The sequence below is a fragment of the Arachis ipaensis genome, chromosome B10, assembly GCF_059453495.1.
Source record: "Arachis ipaensis isolate K30076 ecotype BB chromosome B10, ASM5945349v1, whole genome shotgun sequence".
NCBI classification, from domain to species: Eukaryota; Viridiplantae; Streptophyta; class Magnoliopsida; order Fabales; family Fabaceae; genus Arachis; species Arachis ipaensis.
In genome coordinates, this window is record NC_142435.1 from 106159203 (window position 1) to 106172988 (window position 13786).

At 37.8% G+C, this 13786-nt stretch overlaps 1 non-coding gene across 1 annotated transcript; it reads right to left on the reverse strand.

Moving 5' to 3' along the window:
- Positions 1-12906: 12906 nt before the first annotated feature.
- LOC148581199 (small nucleolar RNA R71) lies at positions 12907-13014 on the reverse strand. The gene has a single exon (XR_015895548.1). It is a non-coding gene; the product is annotated as a small nucleolar RNA R71 (small nucleolar RNA).
- Positions 13015-13786: the final 772 nt, after the last annotated feature.

Sequence of the window (13786 nt, forward strand, 5' to 3'; positions counted from 1 at the left end):
TAAACTAAGAGAATCAATAACACTATTTTAATTCTGAGTTCCTATAGATGCCAATCATTCTGAACTTCAAAGGAAAAAGTGAGATGCCAAAACTGTTCAGAAGCAAAAAGCTACAAGCCCCGCTCATCTAATTAGAACTAAGCTTCATTGATATTGTGGGATTTATAGTATATTCTCTTCTTCTTATCCTATTTTATTTTCAGTTGCTTGGGGACAAGCAACAATTTAAGTTTGGTGTTGTGATGAGCGGATAATTTATACGCTTTTCGGCATTGTTTTTAGGTAGTTTTTAGTATATTTTATTTATTTTTTTATTATATTTTTATTAGTTTTTATTCAAATTTCATATTTCTGGACTTTACTATGAGTTTGTGTATTTTTTCTATGATTTTAGGTATTTTCTGGCTGAAATTGAGGGAACTGAGCAAAAATCTGATTCAGAGGCTGAAAAAGGACTGCAGATGCTGTTGGATTCTGACCCTCTTGCATTCGAAATGGATTTTTTCGAGCTACATAAGCCCAATTGGCACGCTCTCAATTGTGTTGGACATTAGACATCTTGAGCTTTCCAGCAATATGTAATAGTCCATATTTTGCCGGAGTTTTGATGATGCAACTTGGCGTTTAAACGCCAACTTTCTACCCTATTCTGGCGTTAAATGCCAGAACTGGCATAAAAGCTGGAGTTAAATGCACAAATTGACACAAAAGCTGGCGTTTAACTCCAAGAAAAGTCTCTACATGTGAAAGCTTCAATGCTCAGTCCAAGCACACACCAAGTGGGCCCCGGAAGTGGATTTCTACACTAACTATTCTAGCTTACTCATTTTCTGTAACCCTAGGTCACTAGTTTATTATAAAAACTACTTTTAGTGATTCATTTGGTACCTCATGACATTTCATTTCTGAATTTGTATCTTCTACGGCATGAGTCTCTAAACCCCATGGTTGGGGGTGAGGAGCTCTGCTGTGTTTCAATGGATTAATGCAATTACTACTGTTTTCCATTCAATCACACTTGTTTCTATTCTAAGATATTCACTCGTGCTTCAACATGGTGAATGTGATGATCCATGACACTCATCACCATTCTCAACCTATGAACGCGTGCCTGACAACCACCTCCGTTCTATCTTCGATTGAGTGTGTATCTCTTAACCTCCTGGTTCAGATCAGAGTCTTCATGGTATAAGTTAGAATCAATTGGCAACATTCCTGAGATCCAGAAAGTCTAAACCTTGTCTGTGGTATTCCGAGTAGGATCTGGGATGGGATGACTGTGATGAGCTTCAAACTCGCGAGTGTTGGGCGTAGTGACAGACGCAAAAGGATCAATGGATCCTATTCCGACATGAGTGAGAACCGACAGATGATTAGCCGTGCGGTGACAGCGCATTTGGACCATTTTCACTGAGAGGACAGATGGTAGCCATTGACAACAGTGATCCACTAACATATAGCTTGCCATGGAAGGAGCCTTGCATGCATGAAGAAGAAGACAGTAGGAAGAGATTCAGAAGACATAGCATCTCCAAAACCTCAACCTGTTCTCCATTACTGCACAACAAGTATTATTTACTCCATGTTCTTTCACTCATTTCAATTAAATATGAGAATTATTGATATCCTGACTAAGAGTTACAAGATAACCATAGCTTGCTTCAAGCCGACAATCTCCATGGGATCGACCCTTACTCACGTAAGGTATTACTTGGACGATCCAGTGCACTTGCTGGTTAGTTGTGCGGAATTGAAAAAGTGTGATTGTGATTTCGTGCACCACTTACCCGTGAAATTGATTCGATGAAAATGTAGAGCTTGGCACGCTGGACGTGTGGCCGCAAACGGTGCGGCGATCGGAGCTCAAACGGGGAAGTTATGGTGGATGGAAGGATTGATGAGGGTTTGAGAGCTCTCCACTCCCCCAAATCTGTTCAGCGTTTTTGTTGTTGAATGGGGAGGAAGAAGCCTCTGCCCATTTTAACTTATGGGTCCGGTTGGACCCACAAGCCCGATTTGGGTCCGGTTCAACCGGTTCGGCCCATCCGCTCCAATTTTGGGCCAAATTTTTCGAAATTGGTATCAAAATTCTCATTTTGAAGAGCTCTATCCTATTTTGATATTAGTTTTGTATTTTTTATTTTTCTAATTAAAATTTAATTTATTGACTAATTATTTACTGATTTTAGCAGGGTTTACAACTACAACATGTGAGTGAGAAAACAATATAAGCAAAGGGCATATCACTAACACTTGATGCAAGAGTAAAGTTTAAGCATAAATAAATGGCATGAAGAGAACACTCTGAAGCATCAAGTTCAAATAAGAAAGAGTGGGTCATGAAAGACAATAGGAGTTCATATCAATGCACAAAGGATGCAAGAGTCATCAAAGATTAAGCATTGATTTAAAAGTTTCATCACCCAACAATGTCAAACAAGTCAAGAAGCACCAATGTTAAAATAAGAAACTTAGAAGAGAAAATAAGAACAAGCTACAAAGACAAAATTAAAATGCAATGAATGGAAATAAGCAAATGAAACATACAGAAGGAAATGAAAAATAAGAAAAATGAGAAGTGGAGTTTTGGAGAGTGGGAGAAGAAGACAGTAAGAAAGGAAGAAGAGAGAAGAAGAAATGAGAGAAGAAGGAAGAAGAAAGAAGAAGAAAGGAGAAAAACAGGACGCAAAGGCGACGCGTGCGCGCGAAAAGCAGGAGGGGGAAGCGACGGTAGGCGTCATCCACGCATACGCGTGGCTTGAAGCAAAGAGAGGGGACACGTACGCGTCACCCACGCGTACGCATGGGGCTAAATTGTGCTCTTCGCACAATAGCAGCACCACTCCAGCACAACTCTCTGATTTTTGTACCAGGAGTCCCAACATGGCATAAGACGCGTGCGCATCGGCCACGCTTACGCGTGGCACGTCTTTTTTTTTAAAGAAGCATAAAAAGCACTCTCCTAACCAATATACATTCTAAAACAACAAAAATTAAAATTTAACAAAAATCTTTTAGTTTTTGAAAAATTTTCAAAGACAAAACAAACAAAACTTGCACTTCAAGCAAAATGCAATTCAAAAACAACTATCCTAATCAAAGCATGAATCTAATAAGCAACCTATCAATCAAAGAAATATGTACAAGGGTATAAAAAAATAAGAAAAACTACCTACAATGGCAACTCAATCATCCATTGATTATATTTACAAGAGAATGGAAAGAGTTTACCATGGTGGGGTGTCTCCCACCTAACACTTTTATTTATCGTCCTTAAGTTAGACAATTAGGAAGCTTCTTGTTATGGTGGCTTATGCTTGTACTCTTCCTTGAAATTCCACCAATGCTTGGATTTCAAGTAAGCTCCAAATTTCAAAATCAATGGCACCACGCTTTGATGAAGTTCCACACAAGCTAAGGGCTTCGAAAATTGATCCTCATATATACCCGGATCCCAAACCTTATTTCTACACCCATCTTCAAGTTGATCAAGACAATTTTATTTGGGTGGCAAGTGATCCGAATTCTCAAGTGAGCACTAAAGCATCTTCCTAGACCCATTTAATTGAGAACTATACCAACCATTGCACTTAAACTTTGAGTTTCCAACAATAAAGAACCTTGATTGGCATTTCCACCCATCAACCAATTCTCTCTTGCTCTTAACTCCCCAAAGAGCTCTAACTTACCCATCCGTCTCAAGCAAACCATATTCAAGTAGGAAAGTAAAGCTTAGGGATAAGACTTTTACCCACTTGAATGTCATGTTAGATGGTGACTTAGGAAGGGATGGTCCCAATGATCTTGCAAGTTCCACTCCCTTGTGCTTTTCTTTGAATACCTCCACTTCTTGGCAAGCATCTTCAATGTCAATTCCTTGTTCACCAACTTCTTCTATACATCCCTCATTGCTCAAACCATATGTTGGAGGTTGTGCATGGTCATCCTTGTCATCAATTCCATAACACAATGAGGGAGGTTCATCAATTCTAAAAGACACATTAGTTAGTGTGGAATCATCTTCAATGGTGGAGCTTGTTTGCTCAACTTCCTCCACCTCTTGTTCAACTTCGCCTAAGTCTTCAACCACTTCTTCTTCTTCAACAATCTCTTCCTCCTCCACTTGCTGCAAGACATACCCCATCTCCTTATCCTCATGTTGGGATTCTAAAATCTCCTTCATGCTCCACTCTTCGGTTGATTTCTCACATTTATTCATGGAGATGCTTTATCTACAGTATAAATCCCACGAGTCCAAGTTGGCTTTAATTTTGGCAAGGTTAGCCTCGATAGCTTCGTTCATCCTTTGGGCTTCCTCTTGCTCCTTCTGACGGATGATTGCTTGATGCCGATCCATTGCTTCCTTGAAGCGATCCCTTGGTTCTTGTTCCACTTGACTAACATAGGTAGGATCATATTGCTCTTGGATTTATGGATATGGGTATTCTTCCATTGAGGGTTGTGGTGGAAAGAAAAATTCATTATGTGATTGAAAATTCCCATACATGGGAAGTGGTGGTTTTTGAGGGTATTGGTGGTGGACTTGGGGTGGTTCTACATATGGTTCATATGGTTCACAAGGTGGTTAGTATAGGATATGAGTTGGGGTCATATGGAGGTGAATGGTGGTATGAGGCTTGTGAGTGAGGTTGACAACAATGTTGAGGAATTGGTTCATAATTATGTACATTATGGGGTAGATTGTAGCCATGAGAGATTGGAGGAGGTTGTTGCCATGAAGGTTGACCGTAAACATGTGGCTCCTCCCTAATTTGATATCCATTTCCACAATGTGGTTCCTCATTGAACCTTTCATTCCCTACAACATAATTGTAGCCAAACTCATAGCCAAAGTGATGAGAATTCATAGTGACAAGAGAAAATAAAAACAAATACTATTAAGAACTAATAAAAACTAACTCTTAAAACAAGCAAAAACTAACAAAGAAGCAAATTCACAATATCAACATATATACAATAGCCAATAACATAACACCATTGCAATTCCCCGGCAACGGTGCCAAAAATTTGAAAGTGAGAATTATTGTCGGTCTAGAAATTTCTCAATAGAAAAAGAACTTTGTTGTAAGCATAGTTCCAAATCAACTAATAACTCTCATTCAAATTTTAATATTGGTTGTCACATGTACAAACCCCAATGAAAATTAACCGAAGTATTCAAACCTCGGGTCGTCTCACAAGGAATTACAATGAAGTGATCAATTATTGGCTATGAAAGAACAAGGGGGTTTGATTTACAATTGGCAAGAAAATATAAAAGCAAGAAAGTAAATGACAATTAATTAATAAAGGAAAGGAAAAGAACTCTTGGCTAGGCATAGGAATTGAGATCACCATCCTTGTCTACAAACCATGTATTGACAATTATGAGGGAACAACCCATTAAGTCTACTCCTATGCTTGAAGTACGTACAAAGTCTACTTTAACGCTTGAAGTACGTCAAATAGGCTTGATCAACATCAATCCATAAGTCCTAACCTAGCTACTAATTGACTTAATAGTAGGATAGCGTTAATGGTTATCAAATTGACCACATAGGGTTCTCAAATCACCAATTCAATGAGACCCAATGACTCAAGGTCACTCAATTCCCTTAGCCTAGGCCAAGAGTAAAGAAAATTACTCAAAAACTAGTGAAAACATTTTATCAAACACTTAGAGTGCAATAAAAGTAAACATCATAAATTGTAAGAATTAATGAAACTCATAACTAACACAAGCAAGAAATCAATAATAGCAATTAAGATAAACATAAAAAGGGGCTTGGAAACATAAAATTGTATTAAAAGAAAATTGAAATCAACAAGAGTTCATCAACATAAAAGAGAAAAAAATAAAAAATTAACAAGAGAAGCAGATAAACTAAAATGCTAGAACAAATAAGAGTAAAGGAAAACTAAAATGAAACAAGAATTAAAAGTTGGATTTAAGAAAATTTGACCTAAACTATCCTAAAATCTAGAGAGAGGAGAGAGCCTCTCTCTCTAGAATTCTACCCTAAAACATGATGAAAACTAAACTATGATTCCTTCCCCCCATTCCCTTGCAATCCTTGGGTTCAAAAGCATCAGAAATTAGTTGGATTTGGGCCTCTTTGAGCTCAGAAATCTCCCTCAGCGTTTTGCCTTTAGTGAAGTCACGTGCATCTTGTCACGCATACGCATGGGTCACGCGTACGCGTCGCATTGCAAAATTCCTCTTCACGCGTGCGTGTGGGTGATGCGTGCGCGTCGCTGGTGAATCTCCTTCTCACACGTACGCGTGGGTGACGCGTGCGTGTGGCCTTGAGTTTAGCAAATCTTTATTTCTTCATGAATTCTGCATTTTTGGATGCTTTTTCTTCATTCCTTCAACCCAATCTTTTTCTTCTAATCCTGAAATGACTTAACAAACATATCAAGGCATCGAATGGAATTAAAGTGAATTAAAATTAGCAGTTTAAAGGCTTAAAAAGCATGTTTTTACTCTTAAGCACACATTAGGAGAAATTCACAAAACCATGCTATTTCATTGAATAAATGTGAGAAAAGATGATAAAATTTCCCGAATTTAACACAAGATAAACCACAAAATTGGGGTTTATCATATCTTTAGCACCCCTATCCCTTCGAGCAGGTCTCTGGGTATCCATCGTAACCTCCGTCACACGCTTACGCTGATTCGGCACGCCCCGGGAAAGGTGGAGATCGTCCCGCAGCTGGCTGGTAGTGGGCTGTACGTTGGCGGGTAACTCGGCGAGCCTCAGATCCTCCAAAACCTCCTCGCTTGACAGGTGCCTAAGATGGCAAGCACCACACCACCAATCATAATACTCCTGGGTCGGCCTGGTGTCAAACGTGTGCTGAATGGAGATTCTATGGCTAGGATCAAAACGTTTACGCCAGCCGTCATACCAATCATGATGTCTGTCAGGCCACCACACATTCTCACCCCGGCCAGTGGATGTCAGGAACCTGTCAAAGAAAACAAAGAAAAGTAACTGATCTAATGGGATTGACTAGGGCACATACGATGATTGTAATAATTTAACTCTAAACTCAAAAAGACAAAGATAAATAAGACATCAACGATACCTGTCAAGGTTGAATAGAGTGCCAAGCAGCAGTCCATTGAACTACCGCTTCACCCGGTCAACCTGGTGAAACTGCACAACATTGAAGCAAACAAGGGGAACGACTGACATCAATGTCCCCCACTCTTCCTCCTCGAAGAACCAAGGAGGGCACAGAGCTTGCAGAGCAAGGTCATCGTACGGCCTCGATACAAACTGAGAGAACTGTGATAGAACTAATAATTAGCACAAAAAAACGAATGCAACATAAAGGAATAAAATGAAAATGTGGTGGTGTCAAACATGGTCCTAACCTCATCGAATCGTAACCTATCGATTGATACTCTCCATTGCAGGACCCTGGCCTCATGCTGATCTCTGCTTTGCTGTTGCAGTCCAACCAACCTGACACCAATCAAAAGAATAAAAGCAGTTCATTATGCAGAAGGTGGTAAGAAGTTAAAAATTGATAACTAAATAAAGACATAAATAGTTGTTACCTCGTAGCCATATGATACATGTAGATCCCTCGCTCCGGTGGACACCACTAAGAAAATATCTGGTATATCCAGGACATCAATAGCGAAGTGCAGCCAGCAATGTCCGTGACACCTCGGTGTGCCACCGAGTACAGTGACTAGTACGTCTAGGCCAACACGGCCGAGCCCTAAGACAACGCCTGGCACTGCCCAAAGTCCTCAAGAAGTGGGAGCCAACGCAGGTGGACCAAGTTGTTCAAGTTGTCCGTTATCAGATAGCCTCCGATCAGTAACATGATGTAACATCTAGCGTACTGTCGGAGGATCTCTAGATCGTCCGTCGGGGGCATCTGGCAGACACGGTCCCGCAGCCATACGAGCTTTAGCGTGAACGAGTCCTTCCTCTAGGCCGCTTGCTGTGGAGCCACCGGAGGCCTGGCACCCAGTAGCCGCTCCACCAACTGTGATGTCTCTGTGTGGTACCACCTATCGAAGTCACGGAAACACCCCGAATAGGGTCCCCTGTGCACATAGCCCTAGGTGGTACGCCACGTCCTGCAGGGTGATAATGACCTCACCCCACGGGAGATGGAACGTGTGGGTCTCCGGACGTCATCGCTCCACGAATACCGTAATCAGGAAATTGTCGAATGTGAAATCCCTGAGAGGCACCGTGTCGCCGAATCCAGCCTCCCTCAGATACGAGACGATAGCGTCGGGTGGAGGAAGAGTATGACTCACTCGCTGGGGCAGTAAAAAGCGAGGCCTCTGAAGAAAAAATATATATTCACAATTATCAATAAATAATTTTAAAACTTTTATTGGTGCTTTGAAGTTTAATAGTCCTTATAACATCACTAAATTTTTAAACATGTTTCTATATTTTTTTATTATATTCTTACACTGTATTTTTTTTTGTAATTAGATTTTTTTAGTATAAAAAATATTGAAGTTAAATAATTTTTTTATAAATTAAAGATATTTATAATTAAAAATATAATCAGATATTTAGTTATATGTTTTTGAGGAAAATATTATTCTGTTAGTTTTAATATATTTGATATAAAAAAATCTAATTATAAAATTAAAAGTAGTATAATAACTAAATTAAAAAAAATATAAAAACCTAATTATAAATTTGACGAAACTATAAGAAATAAAATAGAGTTCCAAAATAATAATTATGTAGTAACAACGTAACACAAGTGAAATAAAATAGAGTTCCAAATTTTTACTAGTGACCTATTCCTAACTATACAAACTATATTCTAGTTCTTGGCGACTACCCTAACTATGTCTACATACACGCAGAGATCTATATGGGATTGCATAAAATTCAACATAACAGAACTAACCGCAAAGTCGGCTGCCCCGGCGTAATGCGAAGTCTCGTTCAGCCTGTTAGTGTCTCCATCGTTACCAGTTACGCGCACCATCGTCGTATTTATCGATTATACGATCAGAAAGGGGTAAAAGAGTGGAGAAAGTGGTTGAAAAGTTCAAACTGAAACCTAGTCAAACACTGTCAACGAGTTATATTTATAGCCGTCACCGAGCCTTATCTTGTTTACTGATGAGCGGATAATTTATACGCTTTTTGGCATTGTTTTTACATAGTTTTTAATATGATTTAGTTAGTTTTTAGTATATTTTTATTAGTTTTAAAATAAAATTTACATTTATGGACTTTACTATGAGTTTGTGTATTTTTATGTGATTTCAGGTATTTTTTGGCTGAAATTGAGGGACTTGAGCAAAAATTAGATTCAGAGGTTAAAGAAGGACTGCAGATGCTGTTGGATTCTGACCTCCCTGCACTCAAAGTGGATTTTCTGGAGCTACAGAAATTCAAATGGTGCGCTCTTAATTGCGTTGGAAAGTAGACATCCAGGGCTTTCCAGCAATATATAATAGTCCATACTTTGTCCAAGTTTAGACGATGTAAACTGGCGTTCAACACCAGTTCCATGTTGCATTCTAGAGTTAAACGCCAGAAACAGGTTGCAAAGTGGAGTTAAACGCCAGAAACAGGTTATAAACTGGCGTTCAACTCCAAGAAAGACCTCTCCACGTGAAAGCTTCAATGCTCAGCCCAAGCACACACCAAGTGAGCTCCGGAAGTGGATTTCTGCATCATTTACTCATTTCTGTAAACCCTAGTAACTAGTTTAGTATAAATAGGACTTTTTATTATTGTATTCGAGGTCATGGTTACTCCGGTTCCCCTCTGGGGCCGAGACCAATGAACTCTATTATCACTTATGTATTTTCAACGGTAGAGTTTCTACACACCATAGATTAAGGTGTGGAGCTCTGCTGTTCCTTGATTATTAATGCAAAGTACTATTGTTTTTCTATTCAATTCAAGCTTATTCCTATTCTAAGATATTCATTCGCACCCAAGAACATGATGAATGTGATGATTATGTGACGCTCATCACCATTCTCACCTATGAACGCGTGCCTGACAACCACTTCCGTTCTACATGAAGACAAGACAGAATGAGTATCTCTTAGATATCTAATACAGGGGACCGAGTCCGAGATATTAGAGTCTTCGTGGTATAAGTTAGAACCCATGGATGGCCATTCCTGAGATTTGGAAAGTCTAAACCTTATCTGTGGTATTCCGAGTAGGATCTGGGAAGGGATGGTTGTGACGAGCTTCAAACTCGCGAGTGCTGGGCGTAGTGACAGACGTAAAAGGATAGTAAATCCTATTCCAGTATGATCGAGAACCGACAGATGATTAGCCATGCAGTGACAGCGCATTGGACCATTTTCACAGAGAGGATGGGATGTAGCCATTGACAACGGTGATGCCCAACATACAGCTTGCCATGGAAGGGAGTAGGAATGATTGGATGAAGACAGCAGGAAAGCAGAGGTTCAGGAGGAACGAAAGCATCTCTATATGCTTATCTAAAATTCTCACCGATGAATTACATAAGTATCTCTATCCTAGTTTATATTTTATTTATATTTATTATCATTTCACCATAACCATTTGAATCCGCCTGACTGAGACTTACAAGGTGACCATAGCTTGCTTCAGGCCGACAATCTCCGTGGGATCGACCCTTACTCACGTAAGGTTTATTACTTGGACGACCCAGTGCACTTGCTGGTTAGTTGTGCGAAGTTGTGACAAAGTGTGATTCACGTTTGGGAGCACCAAGTATTGGGCACCATTGTTGATGATCACAATTTCGTGCACCAAGTTTTTGGCGCCGTTGCCGGGGATTGTTCGAGTTTGGACAACTGACGGTTCATCTTGTTGCTCAGATTAGGTAATTTTATTTTATTTTTAAGCTTTTTATTTCTTATTTTCGAAAATAATAAAAAAATATTTCTTCTTTTTTGTTTTTCCCATTTAATTTTCGAAAAATACCAAAAAAATTAATAAAATCATAAAACCAAAAATAATCTAATGTTTCTTGTTTGAGTCTTGTGTTAAATTTTAAGTTTGGTGTCAATTGCATGTTTTTAAAATTTGTGCATTTTTTGAAAATTCATGCATGTGTTCTTCATGATCTTCAAGTTGTTCTTGATGATTTTCTATGTTTGATCTTTAATTTTTTTTGTTTGGTGTCTTTTCTTGTTTTTCATATGCATTTTAGAATTATTAGTGTCTATAGAATAAAAATTTTTAAGTTTGGTGTCTTGCATGTTTTCCTTTTCTTAAAAAAAATTCAAAAATAAGTTCTTGGTGTTCATCTTGACATTCAAAGTGTTCTTGGTGTTCATCTTGACATTCAAAATGTTCTTGCATGCATCATGTGTTTTGATTCATAATTTTCATGTTTTGAGTCTTTTTGTTGTTTTTCTCTTTCTTCATTAAAAATTCAAAAATAAAAAAAATATCTTTCCCTTATTTCACTCATAATTTTCGAAAATTTGATTTGATTTAGTCAAAAGTTTTTAAATTTAGTTGTTTCTTATGACTCAAATCAAATTTTCAATTTAAAAAATCCTATCTTTTTCAAATCTTTTTCAAAAATCAAATCTTTTTCATTTTTTCTTTCATATTTTCGAAAATTTCAAATTGATTTTCAAAAATCTTTTTCTTATTTTGTTTCATAATTTCAAAATCTTTACTAGCAATTAATGTGATTGATTCAAAAATTTTAAAGTTTGTTACTTGCCTATTAAGAAAGGTTCAATCTTTAAATTTTAAAATCATATCTTTTTGTTTCTTGTTAGTCAAGTAATCAACTTTAATTTAAAAAAAATCAAATCTTTTTAATTTCCAATTCAAATCTTTTTCAAAATGATTTTCAATCATATCTTTTTCAATGTCAATCACATCTTTTTCAAAATCAATTTCAAAATCTTTTCTAACCTCTTATCTTTTCAAAATTGATTTTTAAATCTTTTTCAATTAACTACTTGACTTTGTGTTTGATTTTAAAAGTTTACTAATTCAATCATATCTTTTCCAAAACTACCTAACTAATTCTCTCTCTAATTTTCGAAAATCACCTTCCTCTTTTTCAAAATTCCTTTTTAATTAACTAATTGTTTTAACTTTTAATTTAATTTTATTTTCCTTTCTTAATTTCGAATTTTGACCTTAATTTAAAATAAAAAAATATTTATATTTTATTTTATTTTATTTTCAAAATTCTCTCCCCCTCATCTCTTTCTAATTATTTTATTTATTTACTAACACTTCTCTTCATCTCAAAAATTTGAACCCTCTCTTCCTCTTGGTATTCGAATTTCTCTTCTTCTATTCTTTTCTTCTTCTACTCACATAAAGGAATCTCTATACTGTGACATAGAGGATTCCATATTTTCTTTTCTGTTTTCTTCTTTTTCATATGAGCAGGAACAAGGATAAGAATATTCTTGTTGAAGCTGATCCTGAACCTGAAAGGACTCTGAAGAGGAAGCTAAGGGAAGCTAAAGCACAACTCTCTGGAGAAAATTTGACAGAAATTTTCGAAAAAGAAGGAGACATGGCCGAAAATAATAACAATGCAAGGAAGATGCTTGGTGACTTTACTGCACCAAATTCTAATTTACATGGAAGAAGCATCTCAATCCCTGCCATTGGAGCAAACAATTTTGAGCTAAAGCCTCAATTATTTTCTCTGATGCAACAGAACTGCAAGTTTCATGGACTTCCATCAGAAGATCTTTTTCAGTTTTTAACTGAATTCTTGCAGATCTGTGATACTGTTAAGACCAATGGGGTTGATCCCGAAGTTTACAGGCTTATGCTTTTCCTGTTTGCTGTAAGAGACAGAGCTAGAATATGGTTGGACTCTCAACCTAAGGATAGCCTGAACTCTTGGGATAAGCTGGTCACGGCTTATTTAGCCAAGTTCTTTCCTCCTCAAAAGCTTAGTAAGCTTAGAGTGGATGTTCAAACCTTCAAACAGAAAGAAGGTGAATCCCTCTATGAAGCTTGAGAGAGATACAAGGAACTGACCAAAAAGTGTCTTTCTGACATGCTTTCAGAATGGACCATCTTGGATATATTCTATGATGGTCTGTCTGAGCTATCAAAGATGTCACTGGAGCATTCTGTAGGTGGATCTATTCACCTAAAGAAAATGCCTGCAGAAGCTCAAGAACTCATTGACATGGTTGCAAATAACCAGTTCATGTACACTTCTGAAAGGAATCCTGTGAGTAATGGGACGCCTATGAGGAAGGGAGTTCTTGAAATTGATACTCTGAATGCCATATTGGCTCAGAATAAAATATTGACTCAGCAAGTCAATATGATCTCTCAGAGTCTGAATGGATTGAAGGAATCATCCAACAGTACTAAAGAGGCATCTTCTGAAGAAGAAGCTTATGATCCTAAGAACCCTGCAATAGCAGAGGTGAATTACATGGATGAACCCTATGGAAACACCTATAATCCCTTATGGAGAAATCATCCAAATTTCTCATGGAAGGATCAACAAAAGCCTCAAGAAGACTTTAATAATGGTGGACGAAACAGGTTTAGCAATAGCAAACCTTTTCCATCATCCACTCAGCAACAGATAGAGAATTCTGAGCAGAACCCATCTAGCTTAGCAAATATAGTCTCTGATCTATCTAAGGCCACTGTGAGTTTCATGAATGAAACAAGGTCTTCCATTAGAAATTTGGAGGCACAAGTGGGCCAGCTGAGTAAAAGGGTCACTGAAACTCCTTCTAGTACTCTCCCAAGCAATACAGAAGAGAATCCAAAAAGAGAGTGCAAGGCCATTACCTTACTTGGTGTGGCCGAAC